The 22,380-nt window shown below is 33.8% G+C and overlaps 1 protein-coding gene across 2 annotated transcripts in view; it reads left to right on the forward strand.

The window, feature by feature from the left end:
* The window catches only part of LOC115880409 (E3 ubiquitin-protein ligase TRIM9), a 364,333-nt gene that overhangs the window by 13,603 nt on the left and 328,350 nt on the right, over positions 1–22,380 (forward strand). The gene's annotated exons all lie outside the window — the stretch shown is intronic.

Below are 22,380 nucleotides of genomic sequence, written 5' to 3' on the forward strand. Positions count from 1 at the left end.
CCACCAGCAAACTCCATAAGACGACGCATGGTGTCCTTGACGACGTGCACCCAAAGTTGTTTTAATTTCCCAAAATTATTACACTAGTTTACAAATTTTAATATTTTTATATACTTTTGGTGAAACTACGTGGTACTACTAAAAAGCCGTATTGGAAAAAAATCTACCACATCACATTTTTATAGTATGAAATTATGTTTTGAGAACAGTGTCACTTCATAGATCACTGAGCGATTCCTTCTTAACAAATACAGGAGTTAGGCAGGGATGAACATCGATAAAACTAAAATTATGTGCACTCCCCTGGAAAATTCACCATAGCTATAAAAATCGGAAAAGAACTATTGGAATATGCTTTATCGGAATTCATTCATTCATTTTACCTCGGCAGTTTGATTTCGTATAAGGCCAATATCGACTCTGAAATTCAGCACAGAATTAGCAGCGCTTCAAGAGCTTCCTGGAAATATTAAAACTCAGGGTTTTCTATAATTATGATTTGGATACAAAAACGAAACTTGTAGTGTACCGATCAATAATAATCCCCTGCATGTTATGTGGAAACGAAACCGGGTGAGGTACCGCCGGCACTTGAGCATAACAAGTTGCAGCAGAGACACCTTAAGGTGCATTATTTATTCATCGTCGGTTTTTTCCCTTTTGGTTGTTTTTGGTTAATTTTAAGTTTACAGTTGAGGGTTGGAACCTTTGGTGTTACACAGCAAAATAAAACACTAAATCACCACAATACACCAAAACACTTTTACTTTTATACTGGACGCGCGTTTCGCTAACCATGTTAGCATCATCAGCAGATGATTATAAACTAAAGTACAATCTGCAAGTTGAGCGTTTATATACTCGCTCAGTGGGCACCAAGTGGGCGTGGCAAAATCTAGCCAACCGAGTGCGAGCCCACTGAGCGTAACAGTTAGATTTCCGCCACTAGAGTAGTAGGTAAAAAAATGGCAAAAGCCCAGGAGAAGATCGTATTACACCTGAAATGCCGAAGATGGGCGGAAAACCATTAGTGGATGCCGTGGAAGTATTGTTAAATAAATGTCTGATGGAGGGTAGAATCCCGGACGCATGGAAAAACGCAGAAGTTGTGCTATTATACAAAAAAGGAGATTTTACAAATATAGAGAATTATAGACCAATAAGCCTTCTCTTGCATCCATACAAGCTCTTCACTAGGATTATCAACAACCGACTGTCTACGAAACTAGATTCCTATCAGCCAATAGCACAGGCAGGCTTTCGAAAAGGTTTTAGTACCATCGATCATCTACAAACAATTAAAACAGTCATTGAAAAAACAACAGAATACAATATACCTCTACATTTGGCCTTTGTAGACTACCAAAAAGCCTTTGACAGCATCGAAACCTGGTCATTTCTAGCTGCAATGAAGGACGCGAGAATTGATTCCAGATATTATTCCATTATTAAAAATATCTATGATAGTGCAACCTTCCAAGTTAAGTTAGATGATGACCTCAAAACAGAAAAAATACCACTCGGCAAGAGCGTGAGACAAGGAGATACCATCTCTCCCAAGTTATTTACACTGGCACTGGAAAATGTCTTCAAGAAATTAGAATGGGAAAATAGATGTCTAAACATCGATGGGGTACACCTTAGCCATCTGAGGTTCGCAGACGATATTGTCTTGCTGAATACCGACATTCAAGAACTAAACACCATGCTAAATGACCAATCCCAGAAAATTGGCCTTAAAATGAATTTGAAGAAGACCAAGATAATGAGCAACAATATCCATAACATTACCGTTGACAACGTTATTATTGAAAACGTAGACCATTATATATATTTAGGTCATAAAATCAAGCTGGGCAAGGAAAACCAAAATACGGAGATGAAACGCAGGATCCATTTGGCATGGGTAGCATTTAGAAATATGAGCAATATTTTCAAGGATCAAAAGGTGCCCATGAACCTAAAGAAAAAGGCTTACGACAGCTGCATTCTACCTGTGCTTACGTATGGCTTAGAGACTATGGCAATTACCCGAAAAACAGCAAAACAACTACGAGTAGCACAAAGAGCCATGGAAAGAATCATGTTGGGAGTCACCATTAGGGAAAAATACGGAATACCCACATACGTCAAAAAACAAAATTAATAGATGTCGTTAAAAGAGTGGCAAGTCTGAAGTGGCAATGGATAGGACATGTGGCAAGACAGGATTCAGACCGATGGCCCCAAAAAGTAATCCTATGGAGACCTAGGGAAACAACCAGGAGTGTGGGCCGACCAAAAAAGAGATCGGTCGATGACGTCAGGGCAGTGGCGGGAAGACAATGGATAAGATTGGCTAGAGATCGCGAAGCATGGAAAAACCTAGAAGAGGCCTATATCCAACACTGGATGGAACCAGGCTGAGAAAGAAGAAGAAGAAGAAGAAGAAGAAGAAGAGAGTAGTAGGAACCAGGAATTGGACCGTTGCCTCTCTGTTCATACTATCTTTACATTTATTAATTCTGATGCTTTCATATGCATCTAATTGCCTGTAATTTGAGACTTGTTTAATTAATTTTAAATTATTAAGATCTATACAATGTTCTTTATCAATAATATGTTCGGCAACGCAAGATTTATCCGGTCTACCATATCTTATCTGAGCTAAATGTTCTTTAAATCTAGTTAATATTGATCTTCTAGTTTGCCCAACATATTTCTGATTACAATCTTTACAAGAAATTTCATAAATACCCGACCTTTCCAGTGGAGGTGTTTTATCCTTTGGATTACCTAATAATTGTAATTTATTATTAGCACTATACACAAGTTTATAATTGACATTGTTAAAAATTCCTTTTAGACCACGGGATAACTCTCTATCAAACGGTATTGAAAAATATTTAGACGTATCTATCTCCACTTGAACAGTCGAATTTTCAGAAAACAATAATGATCTCATAAATAATCGGTTTACTATACGTATGTATATTATTGTATAGTTAATTACTAGCGAGAAGTTATTCCATTATTCCCCTCGATTTTTGATCGAAATCTACCTCACGTTACACAACCAACTGTTTTACAGTTTTTTTTTTCGATAAATCACAATAGTGTCAATGTTACTTTAAATTCTGTCCCCAATTTCCTTCTAGATTTACTACCTTTCATCAACGATCAGTAGTAGAATAAATAATAAATAACAAAAAATAAGCGCAGTAAAGACTGACAAACCCACAAAATTTCAAATAAAATTCAATTGTGTTAATTAAATCGTCAAACATAACTGTCAAGGATCCCCACCCCAGAGTTCACTTTTCGTCGACCATGCCTGAATACATGGATAGCATTTTACCATTTCCTTAATTTTTTTATTCAAAGCATTCAACCCTATAATTCTGCTGTTTTTTTTTCGTTAAAAAAACTAAATTAGAATAAAAACGTTTTATCCAAAACAACAATTTTTAACGCCGCTTTTCTTCTAAGCTTCAAAAAAAAACGTCTAGCAAAGGAAAATAAATGAAACTGCATAATAAATGGAGCTGGTCATTACTTTGCAAATTTTCCACGGAAAGTGCAACATGCCGGACGTAACATGTTGAACAAGGTCCGTAATTTTCGTAAATACCACAAAACAATGAATGACTAAGCTGGGATTCCTTTTTTTTTCTTGTTTCGAGTAAATGAACGAATTCGCGACATTAAAGCAAGAAAGCATAAAAATGCACTTGATTTTTAAGCTTAATCAGAATGTTCCCATACAGCACATCAAGTCACATTTATGATGTGTTTACATTATTAGATGTAGACGCAGGGTAATTCCCCCGATGTAAATATGATACGTTTACACATTGTAGTTCAACACGTATGCACAAAGATTAAACGTCCGCCTTACAATGTAGCCACAGCATTTACGTATACACAAAGTAAGGGATACAGAGTGTGCCGTAGGATACACAGTGCTTGTGTATTACGTTTAAACTCTGTTTACACATTGCAGTTGTGACTACTGCGTGTATACGTATGTATTTTGCTTCGTATATACAATTTAGGAAATAATATAAGTTTTGATGCCTAACTTTTCGTTCTTTTTAAGAAATATTTATTGAATAATACCAATTACATCTTTTTAGAACAAAAATTAGGAAAGCAAAACTTTGTATTTTCCAAAAGTATCTCGATCGTAAGAAAGGAATAGGAAAATATACAGGGTGTTTCATTTAAATTAGACAAGTTATTACCGTTTAGAGCTAGTAGTATTTTAATATTAATTTAGGAAACTCTGTAAGATAATATAAGATAGATAAAGATAGTATAATTTTTATTATTGCAACACAAAATTTAGTAAATAGAAATACTTCATTACAATATTATAGTAACTTTGATATTTTTTCTTTATTTGGGACACTCTGTACCATTTGAAAATAATTTTAAATTTTAGCTCTTTAGTAGTTTTCCAACGATCCCATTACTCGCAACTTCTAAAAATCTCTAATCGTGTGGCTATAATACTCCGTGTCCAATGAGGTGAGTAGCCCTGTATACCGGCTGTTGCATTTATTCTAGTTTTCATGGTTATATTTCCCAATACAGGCTCGAATTTGGGTCACCCTGTGCATAATGTTCTCAATTTTACTGAATTCATAAAAAAATTATATCAGCAAGTATCAATATTCTGAATATTCTGTGCTAAATATTAACGACATAAATATATCATCGCCTCAACGATTTAATGTCTAAATAGTTTCTCTATCAATTACTCGTATTAAATATATATTCAGAATATTAAGTATATTTTGCTGCACTTCAGTATAATATAAATTTAGGATGCTCCCAACATGCAGATGCTTTATAAATTTCAGCCGGTATGGTAAATATTTTGTTAAATCTGAGGTAAATGAACTGATGCAAATACGATATTTCACTTTAATGTATATTTTCCAGCAAATCACGTTTAAAATATATCGTGAAATTGTACACATGGAGGTACATTAAAGCGATATTTTATCAGGCAAAGATGATGCTTGATGTTCTTGTGTATCATAAAATTTACTTATTGCACTCAGGTGTCTCCAAACTGGCCAATAAATCAAAATTTTAATATCAAACAAGTCAAAACCAGTCCGTTTGAATTCGAAAACGAGAGATGAGAGTAAGAAACTAAAGATGTAATTCGATGTTGAAACTGAAATAATTTTTGGCTTTATTTATTTTGATTAACACAACGTTACATATGATATAACAGCGATCTTTATTTTCCAACCAACTCTGACGCCGTTTTTGTTTAATCATATAATATTATATTAAATTTTTTAATAATAGAAAATCCATATTATTAACGTACTGTACCCAAAATTCGTAAATATACGTATTAATCAGTAGTTCTGGCAACACTGTCTCATCTGTTACCCGCTGCGCTGTAAACGACAATCAACGCGCAGCGGCGCAGAGATAAACTGAATATCGGATAGACTGATGATAACAGCCTCTACACTATGCGGAAAACTCTTCGAAACAGGCCAATTAAGGTCGAGTTTCATCGCCCAACTTTGTCGCATTTCGGTTTATTTCTTGTAGTCTTGAGCCACTTGGGCTTACCTCAACCTACTCTCGATTCTTAAAAGCGCCTGTAAACTACTCGTGAGGAGGGCGTGGGGGATTTTTTTAGACGTTTATTGTTGCCTCGTTCAATTTTGTTTCGTATTGAGCTATTTCCAAAACGTGGCTGTATCTGTACCCAAGGCAAAGGACTTTTTTTTCATAAATCTCAGTGAAATAAGTAAACCTAGACGTTTGTAAAATAGCTGTTGTTACGATGATATTTCGTTAATTACATCTCGTTTTATGTTGATATTATATTCCAAAATTATTATTTGAGGACGCGTTTATGATATATATAGTACGAGGTATAGTAGATATTTAAGAACAAAACTTTTCACTTAAACTGCAGGAATAGAATTATAATATTTTTATGATTTAATTTTATTATAATGAATTAGTATATAAATTGTATATGATATGTTTGTTTATAGTTAATTGATTAATATAAGAGTAGTATTGCTTGATGAGTAATACTGGTAACATCAATATACCGAGATGATTGGGAAAATTATTGATTAACCCAATGTCAATAAAACTATGGTTCTTTTTTAAAAGCAATGTTCCTTTATTGTTCTTAAGAGATATATGTAAACGATACTTTTATTAAGCACCCAGCATGGTTTGATATAAATCCATTCAACTAGCATTTTTTATGCAGGGATTTAGGCAATTAAAACTAGGAAAAGAAAACCAAATTCATAACTAAACTTTGCTACAGACTACAGTATAAGTGTTAGTTTACCATAACTAGAAATAATAAATAATTAGACTACTTTTTAAATAATTTTGTGTATGTTTTGTTCACGAGGCGCAATACCGTGTATTATAAGCCGATAAATGGTAAACTGCTAGTTAGTTACTGTTTTATATGTTTTTACTATATTGTAATTAATAATATTAGACAATGATTAAAACTAAATATTCTTGTGTAACCTTTGAGGAATAACTGTTTTTCTATCAGTTTTTCCATACTTATTTTTCTGAAGCCACCACAACGTTTGACCTTGATTGCTTCGTGCTATTTAACAAAATAGTACAATAAATATAAACCCGTGTTATAAAAATTAGTTCCCACGTTTCCCGAAATAGATAGAGACGCGCCGTGATTGATTGTTTGTTTTTCATTGTTAATCTGGATTAAATACAAATATTTTATGAACATCTTCTAAAATTGTAATTATGTACCATTAAATTCGTAATAGCCGAAATAGTCCCAATTATGCCGCACTAGCAGAACCGGTGATTAAAACTATGCTCGCTACCGTAGTTGAATTCATCTAAAAAGTTTTTTTTAACTGGAATAATAAATTATAATACAAGTTAGACCTTTTGAAGATATTAAAATATTTACTTTTATTTTTAGAATTTTCACAATTATACTTCCTAGCACTTTTAGAATACTTAAATAATAAATTTTTCTTGCACTCGCTATTTAAACCCGTGTATTTGAACTAGTTCAACTTAGTTGTTTACGATATTCCCCGATGGTGGCAGCACCGGCAGAGAACGGACACCAAGCCTATAAAAAAGCTTCTGGTTAAAATAAATTAATAATCGCCTATTTTCATACGTTTCCAATACACAATAGCTCAAACAAATAGGTAAACAAAAAGAATTCCCCATATAACAAATTCCACTTTAATTAAATAACCACCGAATAAAAACGGCAGACTATCAATGGATTTTAAAAAATCAACATTTCATTATTTAAAAAAGTATTTCAATTTGAAGTGTATTGGACTGGCAATAAATGGTATGCCGACACAAGCGAATTTTTTAAAGCAAGATTTTTAAAACAAAGCTCGCTTTTAAAATGCAAATTTTAGAACTAAAATTTTCAAATAATAGAGTATCGAATTGTTGGTAAATATTTGCGATAATTGTTTTTAATTAATCGGTGGTTGAAATAGGTTTTTGTTTTAGTTGCCTATCCGTTTTTTTATGTAAATGGAGACACATATAAGAGATATAAAAGATATAAAGAAGAAACAAATACATTTTTGTAAGTTTCGGAGATATAGGATGTAGAAGTTTCATTTTTATTTCTGAACTAACCTCGGTAGTTGAATAAAAATTAGTGTCTTAATGTTTTTTGGCAGAAATTCCAATATGATGCCTTATAGGGGGACCCATCTTCATTTTTTAACCGATTTGAAGAGTAATAAGTTTTTGTCCGTACCTATATAAAACTACTGGATGAAAAAATATTCATTTCCATCGTTTTTTTACGTAGAAGTGCTCTTAGTACAAGTTGCAACCGATTAATTATTCTCGAGATATTTGGAATCGAAATATTCAATACCATGTCTTCATTGACAAAATCTGAACATGTTGGCTAGGTAGTTACTAGACTGAAATAATAAATTCAAATTTTTTGAGCCAATAGTTTGACAGAAACTGTTTCGTTATAATTTTTTTCTAGAAAAAATGAGTATTAATTTAAAAGAATAAAAAGGTTCCAGATATATCAGTTCAATTCAAATAATTATATATCCAATCTCTCTCAACATGTTTATATTTTGTCAATAATGACATGTATTGATATTCATTCCAAATTCAATTTACATTCCAAATATCTTGACTAGTTCAGTCATTGGGGATCAAAAAAGGGACCTGCTTGAAAAAAGTCCGGAAGTTTTGAAACTTTGCAGGTTTATCGGTTTTGCGGTCCCTAACTAAAATCCATAAAATGCAGATTTCCAGACTTGCCGCCGGCGCCGCCATCTTGCCAATATGGCGCCCAAAATCGGTATTTTGTGAATATCTCAAAAACTGTGCGTTTTTCGCGAAAATTTGAGGAGAGCAAAATTAAAGAGAATAAAATTTCCTATAAAAAAGGTTATACGAAATTTTTGGCTAAAGTCAACCGTTTAGGCACAAAATCCCTGGAAATTTTACAATTTTGCGTAAAATATGATATATTTTGTATAGTCGATTTTCCGAAATCAAATGTCGATTAGGGTTCACTAAAACTAGTTTTAGTTTAGTTTCTTCAATTTTGTCATGAAACAGTGGCGTATCATTAATTCGCTCATTAATTTATGAATAATTAATTGTCGTGCTGGACGCATTCATTGCGAACTTACCACCAGGTTCAGCATTGGTCTGGTTGTACCAAAGATGCCGAAGAATGGGGTTGGAAGAAAACAAAAACAGGCATTACTCCAGTCACAACCTTGAAAGACCCAGCCCCAAAATCCCTGTTGGCATTTTTATCTTGTAAATGCAAAACCAACAACTATGGTAAAGCCTGCGGATGCAGAAAAGCAGGATTAAAATGTTCAATTATTTGTGCATACTGCAATGGGAAATCCTGTGACGTCACTGAAGTGTCACTCGACGAATCCGATGAAGAGGAGTTGGACTTGCCTGTAGATATCCCTCTGGCGGCTGAAGATGAAGAGTTGGACGTATTGAGAGACCACCCTAATGAGCCCAGCACAGCAGGCACGATCGACTTTGACATCAATGAGGCAGATCCATCGGGCTTGTGCAGATAAGTTAAAGTTTTTAATTTATCTAGTGAAGTAGGCCTCCGGGGAGACCACGTTAAAATAAACGCGCCATATACGTTACCTCTTGGGTGGTATGGAAACAAGTACACATTTTCAATAATTAAAATTAATTATTCATAAATTAATGAGCGAATTAATGATACGCCACTGTTTTATAACAAAATTGAAGAAACTAAACTAAAACTAGTTTTAGTGAACCCCTACATTTTCATACAAATACTGACATTAGTTAAAAAATTATATGGAAAAATTGTAATATAAATGAAACTTCTACACCCTGTATCTTCGAAACTGAAAAAACTGAAACTCCTAGTACTGAGTGGAAATTCATATATAAATACTAAGGACATGAGATCGGTATTAGAAAAGAATCACCTGTCCTCACGTATGAAACACTTACTTTGACCAAAAAGAACATACATATAATACAGGTCATGCAACGGAAAATGGAAAGGGCCATGTTGGGAGTTTCAGATAAAATACCCAATCATACCATATGAAATCGAACAGGAGTAAGAGATGCGATGATATCTGTCTTACATCTTAAATGGAATTGGACAGGACCTGTGCCTAGGATAACAGATGGACGGTGGACAAAAAGACTTGTGGAATGGAGACCAAGACACGAGGCCTATAGAAGCAGAGCACGACCTCCTAGTCGATGGACAGATGATATTAAGAGAGTGACTGGAAACCGGATTCAAGTGGCACAAACTAGAAAGAAATGGCTAGAGTTAAGGGAGGTTTTTGTTCAGCAATGGACGGAATAAGCTAAATGATGATGATAATGATGATCTCCGAAACGAAGCATTTTAGGACACACACATAAAAACATTTTTTCCTATTTTTATCGGTAGAATATGCTGTCGAAATTTTCTGTATGTAGTGTATCGGGGCTGTATCATCATTTATTATTAAATTCTTCGGGTATACGTCGTATATCTAGCGATTTTAAAAAATGGTAATCTCTGTCGACGAACTTTCCAAGATAGGCAGGCTATCCCAAAGTGGTTTGCTTTTTTAGCTGAAAGCTTTATGTGAATATGTGAGCTAGGGGCATATCTTGGAAAATATTCTACGCACGATATTTTTCTAGTCAGGTAAAACGCGAGGGTATATACACTTTATGGCTCTCCTTTTTTTCCATATCGATTTTACGTTTGACTTTGATTCTTTGACTGGCTGGTTTGCTGGAGAAATATTGCCTCCAAAATCGTAAAACAACATATCCGTAGTCAACTTGTTTTTATGAATCAAAGAATAATTTTGAATTTTAAAGTATAATTAAAAACTATACTACACAAAATAGGTGCTTTGTAGAGGAGAAAAAGCTAACTATTTAAATTACTGCCTCTAAAAAATTCGTGACAATTAGGTAGTATCAAATACGTTGAAATAAATATACGACGGCCTCCTCATAAGAGCAATGAGAGGATTTACGTCACAGTATTGAAGGACAGAAAATCGAGTCTGAATGGTTTCAAGACATAAGTTCATCCTTGTTTAGTCAAACCTCCTACAACACAAGGATAAACGTATATAGGAAATGCATTGAAATTCTATAGCCATCTCAATATCGGGACAGGAATTTAAGCCGCACACTCCGTATATTTTATTTAAACGTATTTGGGTAGTATAGTTCATATCAAATAAACTTTTATACACGTGATTAAGTTTGACCGGCACAGTGTTGCCAACTTTTACATATTTTCATTTAATCAAAATATTTTAGAAAACAAAAATAAATTAATTATAAATATATAAACAGTTATTATTTACATCAACAAAACTCACCTTCTTCACAGCTTAAGGGACGTAAAGGGTCATGACTACCGCTTTCCCGTTCAAAATATTCTAATAACGTTGCGATGAGTTTTTTTACGGATATTAAGCTTATTATCTTGTACACTTCACACTAAAAGAGGTTCTAAAACGAACACTGTTTGATTACAAGGCCTGCTGATAAACATGTTTAAACTTAAAATATCACAACACTATTTTTTAAACTACACTCAGATGCAAAAAAACGGAACGGAGAAATTTTTGGTCAAATTTAAAGTGTTATATTTTTGTTATTTTTAGCCCTATTTTCATGATTTTTTTAGCAAGCTGTATATAATTATATCAACTTTAATTCATAAACTCAGTTTTTATAAACTTTAGTATTTGGTAAATTATACAGGGTTAATCGAGGGGTTGTTTTTTACCTTAACTTTAAAACACCCTGTGCAATAATTTCGTGTGTACATTTTCCTAAAATATAATTCTACGTTCAGAACCATGTCTTCCGAGCATTTTGTTTTTTGGATCATGTCAATACATACCTTGGTTAATTTTTAAGAGCGAAATGAACTTGCCACCAACAATTTGTAATTTTTGCAGTTATCATTTATTTTTGAAGTTATTTTTCAATATTACAAGGCTACTTTGGTGATTATTGTAAACTATATACTACGATGAACTGCCCATCATGTTCGACGTTTGGGAAATGCTTGGCAGGAGGGTTAGAGTTCGTGAAGCGGTACCAGCTTCGTTAAATAAACTCCGCATGGTTCTTAAAGAAGAATAAGAAAGCCTAACGCAATATGATATATGCAGCCTCAATGACAGTATGAACGAACGTATAGAGACAGTTATAGCAGCCAGGGAAGGCAATAAAGAATCAAAAATTTTCAAGATTTTCAAAGATTTTCCTTGCTTTAAGTAAGAACAATATTCGGATTGTCATTGGGTTTTTAACAGGACACTGTCTCCTCTATGAACACCTCAGTAGATTGAAGCTCTAAACCAACGGCCAATGCAAGATATAACATTCCTTTAGGACGGACTAATCTGGTATACAAACGGGTAAAAGACCGCTGAAGGAACAGGAGCTGGAGTATTTGGGAAAAGACCATGAAAAGACCAAGTGTATCCTTTTCCTTGGGTAATTACTCAACCGTATTCTAGACAGAAATCTTTGCCATTCTACAATATGCGAGAGAAAACAATAGAAGAGCTTATTCAGGTAAGCTCATCAATATACATATTCTCAGACAGTCAGGCGGCACTTAGGGTCCAAAGGTATCGTCGAGACTCGTCTGGGAATGCCTAGGTGAACTGGGAGCTGTGGCACGAAGGAACAGAATTAAATTATTCTGGGTGCCGGGCCACAGCGGCATCCAAGGCAACGAAAAAGCCGATGAGCTAGCTGAACAAATATTCTCGGCATCCTATCTTGGTCCAGAATCAGTACTGGGAATACCCCAATGTATGCCCATTAGTGCACTAAAACTCTGGATCGGGGAAAAGCAGAATGTCCACTGGAGAAACAGACAGAGGTGCAGGCACAGAAAGGCCCTTATCCAAAGACCTAGCTTTAAACCGCAAAAGAACTGCTAATGCTAAGCAGGAATAAAGTGCGAATAACAACATGCCTCTTGACATATGGCTGTCAAGTGTTACCTGAACAAACTCAACCTGTATCAAGGAAGTCTTTGCTGCAGACTCTGCGATAAAGATCCTGAAATAGCGTAGCACATAATATGTCACTGCGAGCTTCTGGATCACAAACTGCACTTTTTATATGGGAAAACTAGGCTAAAACCGGAGGAACTATGTTCCCATTCTATCAAGGACCTGCATAAGTTGGTGCAGGGACGGGGATAGGAGAATGGGTGCAGATATAGAAAGGGGACAAACACAATAGGCCTCACAGGTCGAAGTGATTCCAGCAAAGGCAAAATTTTATTGAAAAAAAACGGCCAATGCACATTCTGTGGAGAAAATGGTGAAACACCAGATACCTTACCACTGAGTGCACCAAGACGACAACCATTCGGGCCATAAAGTTTGATACGACTGCTATCGGAGATGGAGAACTCTGTAAAGCCGTCATTGGCTTTTGTCAGAGCCCTGAGACTGTATGATGAGTTAAAACTCAAGAAAGGAGGACACAATACATCTATAAGGTCCCGGTGATTAACTTCCGCCCCCCCCCCCTCTTACAATCAACAACTAAGAAATTTAAATTAGCCATCTTAAGTATAACACTATACTACTCATTAGGAATAGATATATGTGTAGTACTCTTTTTTTCTACAGATGCGAAGTAAAGGAGAATTCTTCTTAATTTTCTACTTCAAACATCGACCCGAAAGAAATATGATTGATTAAAAGTAACCGCTATTTGAGGCAGTTTCCGTCAGTTTCAATCCAAACCGACATTATCCCCCTCTCTTTTCCTCGAAAACTATTAGCGATGCAAACAAGCCCCTAATCATACTCTGTTATTGTCACAAAAGTTAAAGTGTGCGGCATACGTCACGCGAAATTCGTATTACACTGACGCGTTGCTACTTTTCTCGCGTGAGATGAACTCCTTACACAGTGACGGGTCTTGGAGCCAAATTGTATACTATTAGGGCATTTACATACGGCGTGCGGAGTAATACGTCTCTAAAACTGAGCAGCGCTCTTTACTGATCCACTGCAGTAATTTGTTTGCTCGAGTTTTGTTACAAAGAAAGTTATTTTAACTTAATCTTGCTGAAATATTGCAAGCCTGCACTGGAACAAAAACAATGTCTTAACATGATTTTTTTTCACATATTGATGGATGATATTGTCAGTAAAATAGAGCAATAAATCACCACAATACACAAAAACACTTTTAGTTTTGCACTGAACGCGCGTTTTGCTAATCAAGTTAGCATCATCAGCAGATTATTAATACTAAACTAATATCTACAACTTGAGCGTTTGTAGGCTTGGTGCATTTCAGTTGATTTCAACAAATTCTGACCGCAGCGCTTCAACGGCAAAAATCAGAAATTATCCCTACCTACCTACCTCCTCACGACGCGCGCCGTCATGTTGATTGCATTAAAATAATATTGAAACCGTGGTCACAAATTAACTACAACAGATGCGAAAGAACACCGAATTACGCGTTCAGGTTTCTGTGACCTTCAGAAAGAGTTCATAGACAATCCGCATCAATGTATAGTTTGGGTTATTATTTGTTTGGGTGAAAATAATCTGCACCAATATGTTATCGAGGCATACAAAAAGGTCCACAGACTTCGAGACATACGAAAAATCAAGTCCCATTTAGCGTGTGTCGCAATTTTCACACCTTAAAAATTAGTTTTTTATAGCTATAACAACTGCAGCGACTATGAAAAAAGCTGTGTGATTTTCATAGAAAATAAGGGCACCTGTAATTCATTTGAGAATGTTATAAATCGCTAAAAGAGGTTTCAAATCTCTTGGATTTCTATTAATATTAAATAAATTTTATTAAAAATTGAACTAAAATTGTTAGTATCATTAAAAACAATTCAAATTCAAAAATTGTATCAGTCAAATTCCCTCATTTAAGGTGAATATTAAAGTAAATATAAATACAGCTCATTCTAAGCTCTATTTATCTTTAAGAAAAATTTAAATCATTGTTGCAATTGGGCCTTAATGTCATTTTGAATGAACAATAGTATTAATAATGTACATTATAATAATAATAAATTTTATATCATAGTGTGTATTAAAACTACTAAAACACTTTTAAATTGGTATTATATTAACAACTTTTGTTTTTTAATCCAAAAAAAGTTACCAATTTTCTCAATCAAAATATTTGTGGTCCTGAAAAGGACATTCGTTTTCCCATGTTTGTCAAGGTAGGTAATGGGTAAACAGTAAAAAAACAGGATAATGAAATTTAAAAAGTTACAAAAATTGTTCAAAAGTGCTTCCCTCTTGCATTAAACAATAACCCAAACGATCATAAAATCCCCTCCTCACATTGGATGACATATCAGAGGTGACAGTGTCAAAGACATTAAATATTTTCTGCCTTAACTGCTCCAAGTTTTTAACTTCTTCATGGCCGTAAATTTTAGATTTTATGTACCCCCATAACAAGAAATCATTCACCGAGAAGTCAGGTGAAATTAAATGTCGCGTCAGTCTAAACAAAACTGTCATTTTTGAAAACTTGTCAAAATTTGGACACACGCTAAATGGACTTGATTTTCCTATGTCTCGAAGTCTGTGGACTTTTCTGTATAATCTCACAGTAATTTAATAGATTGCTCGTCATATTATATCAGCTCGTCGGAGATTAGGAAAAAAAAGATATTTATAGTATAAAAAATTAATTTATTTAACAAAATTTAATTAAAGATGTGACAAAATAGTTAATTTCTATTGGTTCTATCGGACTTTTTTCAACTATATAAATCTTTATTTTTTGTAAACTTTAATGAATAAAATATTTTCAATCTAATAAATAATTTAATGATGTAAATAAGAGGAAATTTCTCACATGGGTGGTCAAATTCTATAGTTTTCATTATATCAAACAGCCTCTGAACGTTTTCTTCAGTGCAAAACTCATCAAAATTTAATTTAAATAATTTTTCCAGCCTGTAAATAAAATGAACAAATTTTTCCACTTTCATGATCAAAGGCTTTTAAATGGGTAAATAATTTCGAGTTATCCAGAGATTCGGATTTTTTTGCAAATTTTAGACAAATATCACATTGATGTATTTGAACACCCTTTTTAATGATGTAGTCAAACATAATTAAAGGCATTTTGAGTTGAAAACATTTCTCAGAGGCTGTTTGATATAATGAAAACTATAAAATTTGACCACCCATGTGAGAAATTTCCTCTTATTTACATCATTAAATGATTAATTAGATTGAAAATATTTGATGTATTAAAGTTTACAAATAAAGATTTATATAGTCGAAAAAAGTCCGATAGAACCAATAGAAAGGTAACTATTTTGTAACATTTTTAATTAAATTTTGTTAAATAAATTAATTTTTTATACTATAAATATCTTTTTTTTCCTTATAAATAAACACATTTGCATCCCATTTTAAATAAGATATACAAATTACCAAAACTTAGAAATAACAGTTCAAAAGTTCAACAAAATCCTACACGCGTTTTAAAAGAAACATATAACCACGCACTATGTCATTCCAGCAAGCGAATACGACACAGCATAGGTTTCCGGACTAAACGACTGGTGTATTTACTCCACTCAATAGGCGTGTCGGGTTTGCCGAGCGGTTTCCGATGCAGTCGCTTTCTTTCGCATCTGTTATAGGTAATTTGTGCCGTGGATTTGTCATAATATTTTAGTTTTTTGCTAATGCAGTTATTATTGAGACTATAAAACACTCATGTACGAGGTTTGTGTAATGTGACGCTGTTTCGGGTAGTAAAAAATAAGTGAAAAAGAATTCTAACTAGGCGTCGTGTTGCGTTGTGACAATTTCAAATGTTAATAAAATTGCTGAAAAAATGTTAGCGCGTAAAGGAGAGCGTAATTAGGGCGTTGTTGGATGCAATAACATTCAATAACTCAACTTTCCCGGATATTCAACTCTCCCTAAACATTTTATCACAGCTTACTCATAGACAGCTAGTCAACTCTGCTAATTTTTGCGTGCCCGCGCCGTGCCCTTGGCAGTCAGAGCAGCATTTGAAATCGATCGACTAAGTAAAGCCTCGATAGTTCACAGCGTCGGATTCAACGAATTTAATTATTGTCGCTCTGCAGGAAAAATTACTGCATCACATAATATTTATACTAAGATATTTGTAGTTTTTTTTAATCTGTCAAAATATTCCTTGTCTCTTTGGATATATTCAATAATAAATATTAATTCAATTTTTTTATAATGACCAATATTTTCTAGCTAATAATAGCTGTGACTTTATTCCAAATTTGTTAATTTTTAGTTTAATTTTTTTAGTTTACTAAGCTGCAAAAAGGAATTTAAAATAATAGACGTTGTACTATACCCAACAGTAATCTACAATGATTAAAAAATCTACAATATATATATATATATATATATATATATATATATATATATATATATATATATATATATATATATATATATATATATATATATATATATATATATATATATATATATATATATATATATATATATATATATATATATATATATATTTTTTTTTTTTCCTGAAACTGAACAAGCGGCACTTAAAAGTTTTTCAGTATTTTCCGTAAATTTCAATCCCGCGAAGAAAAATATAAAATTTTCAACATTTTTTTTGCAAAAAAACCTCATATTTGTGTTACACTACCAGTTAAAATACTTGCACTTATTTCTGGGGGCATCCTGTATATTATAGCGTCATTAAAAATACTTTTCGAACATATATTAATTGCAAAAACCATTTAATTTTTGTTACATATTAATTACTTAAGAAGAACAATAAATTCCCGAATTCCTCTTATAATATAATTAAGTAACTACGACTTGGAGACAAGTCCGGAAAAAGAATTTTATCGACTTTTTAAACGCAATTCGCTTTAATTGCCTTAATGTAATGTCCCTGTGTAATTAGATAATTCCCATACTATTTTATAGAACATTATAAATATATACTACGGTAATTTAGTTTTTGTCATACGCTCCCAAAAACAGCTATTTTACGGACTCATTTCAGTCCGTAAAATGTTTCTTTTTCGGCCTAGGCCGTAAAGGTCGTCATGGCAACCTTTATGGACTAAAATGTCTAAATTCGTTATTTGGTTGTTTTATTTTGTCATTCGAAATTTGTCACAAAATCACATAAAATTATACATATATTTATAATTAAATTATTAAATACTAACAATATCAAAAGCTAAGTTATTTGTTTAAAGTAAGTACCTAGGTACCTATTTAAAAAGAGCTTTTAAATTAAAATATTCTTAAATTACAGTCACAAACAAGACATAATCATGTGGTACATTTTTTTGGCCTAAGACAAGCATATTTTCTATACAACTCAACTGGATTGACAACGTTCCCTTCGTTCACCACCGGAAACACTCTTTTGATATTAGTTTTTTGTATCCGCGCAAGGGTAACTAAAAGGCAGCTGTTGTCTTTTTCTATGATGTCTTGCACTCGTAGAGAGTACAATTCTTCTCTTCTACATGCTCCCACAAGGCCAATGACAAGAGCTACCTAAAAATCAAATACAATGGAATAAGAAACCATCTATATATTTTAAAAATCATTATCGCAAACTTACCTTAGTAAGTAAATAAGTTTCATCACTAGCCGTGGCCAAAAAATCACCGATCTCTTTTATGGACAAAACCTTAGACTTTTTAGGCTCGTAACCAACCGAATTCCTCTTCAAAAAGCAATAAGTTTTGGAAATTTGTCAATATAAATATCTTCTTTAACACTTAACACTGCTCTCAGCATGGAATATTTCGACCAAATTGACGATGGTTTGAATGTTTGTGACTGTAATTTAAGAATATTTTTAATTTAAAAGCCTCTTTTAAATAGGTACCTAGGTACTTACTTTTCGTGGAAATAATTTAGTAATACATCTTCATTTACAACGAATACGCCATTTTTGTCTTTCCATTCATTAAAAACATCATATTCTTTCTGGTAAATGGCACGAGACTTCACAGGAAGTAAATCCAACACGATTTCTTTGGCCTTATTAGCAATATGTTCGGGATTTTGGAACATTTTAAAATTGTTGATGAATTTGTGTGATTTTGTGACAAATTTCGAATGACATGTCAAAATGCGATGAAATAAACAAACTCGTTACTAAGATATGAATTTATAAGCCAACTTTTTCAAACATTATAATTTCAAATATGGAAAATTTGCAAATATGCGTTCTAAAAAACTGTAAAAAGCGTATGACAAAAAATAGTGTATGTAACACGTACCTAAATTATGTTTTTTAGGACTCATCTACTATTTCGGACTCGGCTAACGCCTCGTCCGCAAACAGTAATGATTCGTCCTAAAAAACATCATTTTAGGTACTAGTTACATAAATAGCTATTATTTGATCATATTAAGAAGGTTAAGTTATTGATTAAGTAATTAACGACTATTAATTAAAATTAATAAAGCATCTGAATGTCGAGAGGGCGGAATAAATTAAACGTATATGAATTTAATTTACAGTGTAATATTAGACGTTAAATGCGCAAACTGTAATATGATTTTCGTACGATATTTGATGCAACTAATAATGTATCAAATTATAGGTACACTTGTTTAGTAATGACTGGTTTTACTTCTATACTGTTTTTAACTGTTAAGTGTAATTCTTTCTATATATTATAACATGTTTATGTTTAATTTCCTAACGGCTACCATTTTACTTAATTAATCAAATTAATTTATACAGGGTCCGGCAATAGTGTGTCGGGCATCTGTAGCTCCTAGAATAAAAAACTTGGAAATTTTGTTTAAGTGCAAGCCTAAAGTATGTACGAGGATGTATTTCAGGAAAATATTTTAACTTCTATAGGGGGATTCAAAAAAGTATGACTGGATCGGGATAATTTTTTTTTAAATGGAACACTCTGTATATTATTGCATTTTTGGCTTCCTTTCAGATCACTTTACATAATCCTAAGATATGAGTAATAAGATTTCGATAATTTCAAAGATATTAATAAATAAACTTTCTTTAAAAATGTTATTACAACTTAACAAGTATAGCTAGAGACGCGAGAAATATAAAATAAGAGACGCCCCTCGATGCGCAGTGGACAGCTCACAAATTTGCTTTAATCAGATTCTTCGTAGCGTAACTGCATCTCTCTGCCCCCGAATGCGTTCTCTCTCTATCGTATGCGCGACCGGTGCTATCCCCAAGTCTTTTCCTATATTTGTAAAATTGTACCAATACAAGAACTGCCCTGGAATCAAAACTATAATGGGTGTTTATTTTAGATGGTCTATACTTATTTTGCTATAAATATCGTAATGAGGTTTAAGGTTTGACATATTTATTTCCACATGTGATTAGTGATGGACCATATGAGCAAATGCAAGACCAAGACCAAGACTCCCATTGTCTTGCAGCCAGTCTTGTAATCTTATAAGTAGTCTTGGTCTTGCAGTGTCTAGTCTTCTTTTTGTGGGGAAAAATCTGCAAACCAGACTAAAAAACCTTACCGACTAAAAAACCTCCACAAGCCGCTTTGAATATCTCCCCGAGGAACTACCTTTCGGCATTACTTCTCGAGGAGGCGGTTTTACTGCGATGTTTTAGTTACTTCGACTAGCTTCTTTCTCTTTTGCATCTATTAGTGTCTCCATAAAAGTGTGAACACTATTCCAATTTTCTAGGGATCGAATCATCTCTGAAACTAGATAGGAAATCTTAATTTTTAGGACTTACATTCCAAAAGGGTATGCTCTACCGTATCAGCATCGGAGTCGCCATAGAGACATCTCGGGCTATCAGCTAACTTCATTTTATGTAGGTAATAACTAAAACAATCGTGGCTAGAAAGGAATTGACTCATGGCATAGCTCATTTCTCCATATTCTCTATTTATCCAACACTCTAGGTTCTTTATAAGTGTTCTAGTCCATTTACCTTTTCATTTCTGTTTTGACTCCATCTTTTACACCATATTTCCAGAACTCTATTTCTACTTTCTTCCGCTGTTCTTCCTGAATGTTCTTGCCTTTCCATTCTTTCTTCAATTACTATGTCTATCGGGGCCATTGAGCTCAGAACTTGTGCAGCCTCCGCAGATATTGTCCTGTATCCACGACATACTCTTATAGCCAATCTTCGTTGCACTGCAAGAATTTTCTCTCTATGACTCCGAACTTTGCAGGTTTCTCCTCAAATTTCGGATCCATACAAAATTGTAGATGCTTGTACAGCAGCTAGCACTCGGTGTTTCGTTTCCTTAGGCCCAGCCAAATTGCCAGAGGGAATTCTCCCTAGCACCTGACCAGGAGCATCAACGACAAGGTCTCACATCCCCTAGAGGAAGTAAATTATACTTATATCGGAACTACTAAAATTAATAGGGAGCATTAATTCTAATTCAGCCTATGGTAGTGCACGGTTTCAACAGTGACTGTTCGTACTAACAAATCCACGTGATTTTCAGCAAAATTATCTTCACCTTCCTCCTGATATAGCCATTCTAAACAGTTGTTACTTGCTCACAGAAGCTCCGTCTTGTGAAATTTAAACCTCCCACCATAATTTTTCAAATTTACGCACTTTCTGTCTTACATTAAAATTATTAGATCTCCAGAACAATTCACCATCGACCGCTACTGGTTTCAGATAAGAAACAACTTCGTAAATCTATCGGTTCAAATTAAATTCACGATAATGGCAGGTTTGAGCCATATGGCCTCGTGTGCTCTTTTGGGCGGTATTTATTTAGTTCGGCACGAATGGCACAATTTTAGCAATAGAGGATATCGCAGCTGCCGGCTTGCTCTCGTGGCTATTATTGTACCGCGGGCATTTTTCTTCTCGTCTTTTTTTTCCTTCTCCGTTTCGCCTCCGATACTTCTTCGTCTTAAACAGGGAAAAAGATATAAATAGGGTCCTTTAACTGTCCGCTTAACACTAACTCCATATTTCACTTTTCCAGGTGACGCATGACGTATTGTAGGTAGTTGCTTTAATAGAGTCAGCGAAGCCTGGGTATTTCGTCACTGGAAGGGAAATAAAAAAAGTTATTTAATATAAAACACCACTGCTTGGAATACAAACGGAAATCAGCTTGCCAGTGCATTTTTACTCGTAAAGTAAAATTGACTAAGCAAAAAAAAATGGTTAAAATGCTTCCCTTAATATTATCTGTCCTTTGATTTTAATCAATGTCATTTTAATAGAACTCCAACTTTTTTTTACTGACAAAAGACTGAAATGTGGTGATGAGCGAAACTGGTCATGGTCTTGCACAAAATGCAAGACCAGAGCAAGACATCCAAAGCATCCAAAACTCCTATATTTATAACATATACAGGGTGGTCCGAACTGTATTCCGGAAACTCCGACAGCATATTCTACAGATCAAAATAAGTAAAAAGTTCGTATAAATGTATGTCCTAAAATGCTTAGTTTCGGAGATACAGGGTGTAGAAGTTTGATTTTTATTTCGATTTTTTCCAAACAATTTCTGAAGTAACGTCAATATTTGGATCAAAATTGGTATCTGGGAGTTTTGTGACACGAGAAATTTTGTTTTGATATCTAAATTACTCCTATTTGTAGGGGGCGCCACCTACATGTGTTTTAACTGTTTTGAAGAGTAATAACTTTTCGACCGTACCTGTATAAAACCACTGACTGAAAAAATATACATTCCCATGACTTTTTATGTAAAAAATGTGTCTTGGTAAAAATCGCTGCGAGCAACCGTTCTCAAGATATTTAGAATGGAAATAGTCAATACATGTCATTATTGACAAAAAATAAGCACACGTTGAGTATAGTTATTTG

Source organism: Sitophilus oryzae, unplaced genomic scaffold (assembly GCF_002938485.1).
Source record: "Sitophilus oryzae breed Bouriz unplaced genomic scaffold, Soryzae_2.0 scaffold_1081_pilon_pilon, whole genome shotgun sequence".
Lineage (NCBI taxonomy): Eukaryota > Metazoa > Arthropoda > Insecta > Coleoptera > Curculionidae > Sitophilus > Sitophilus oryzae.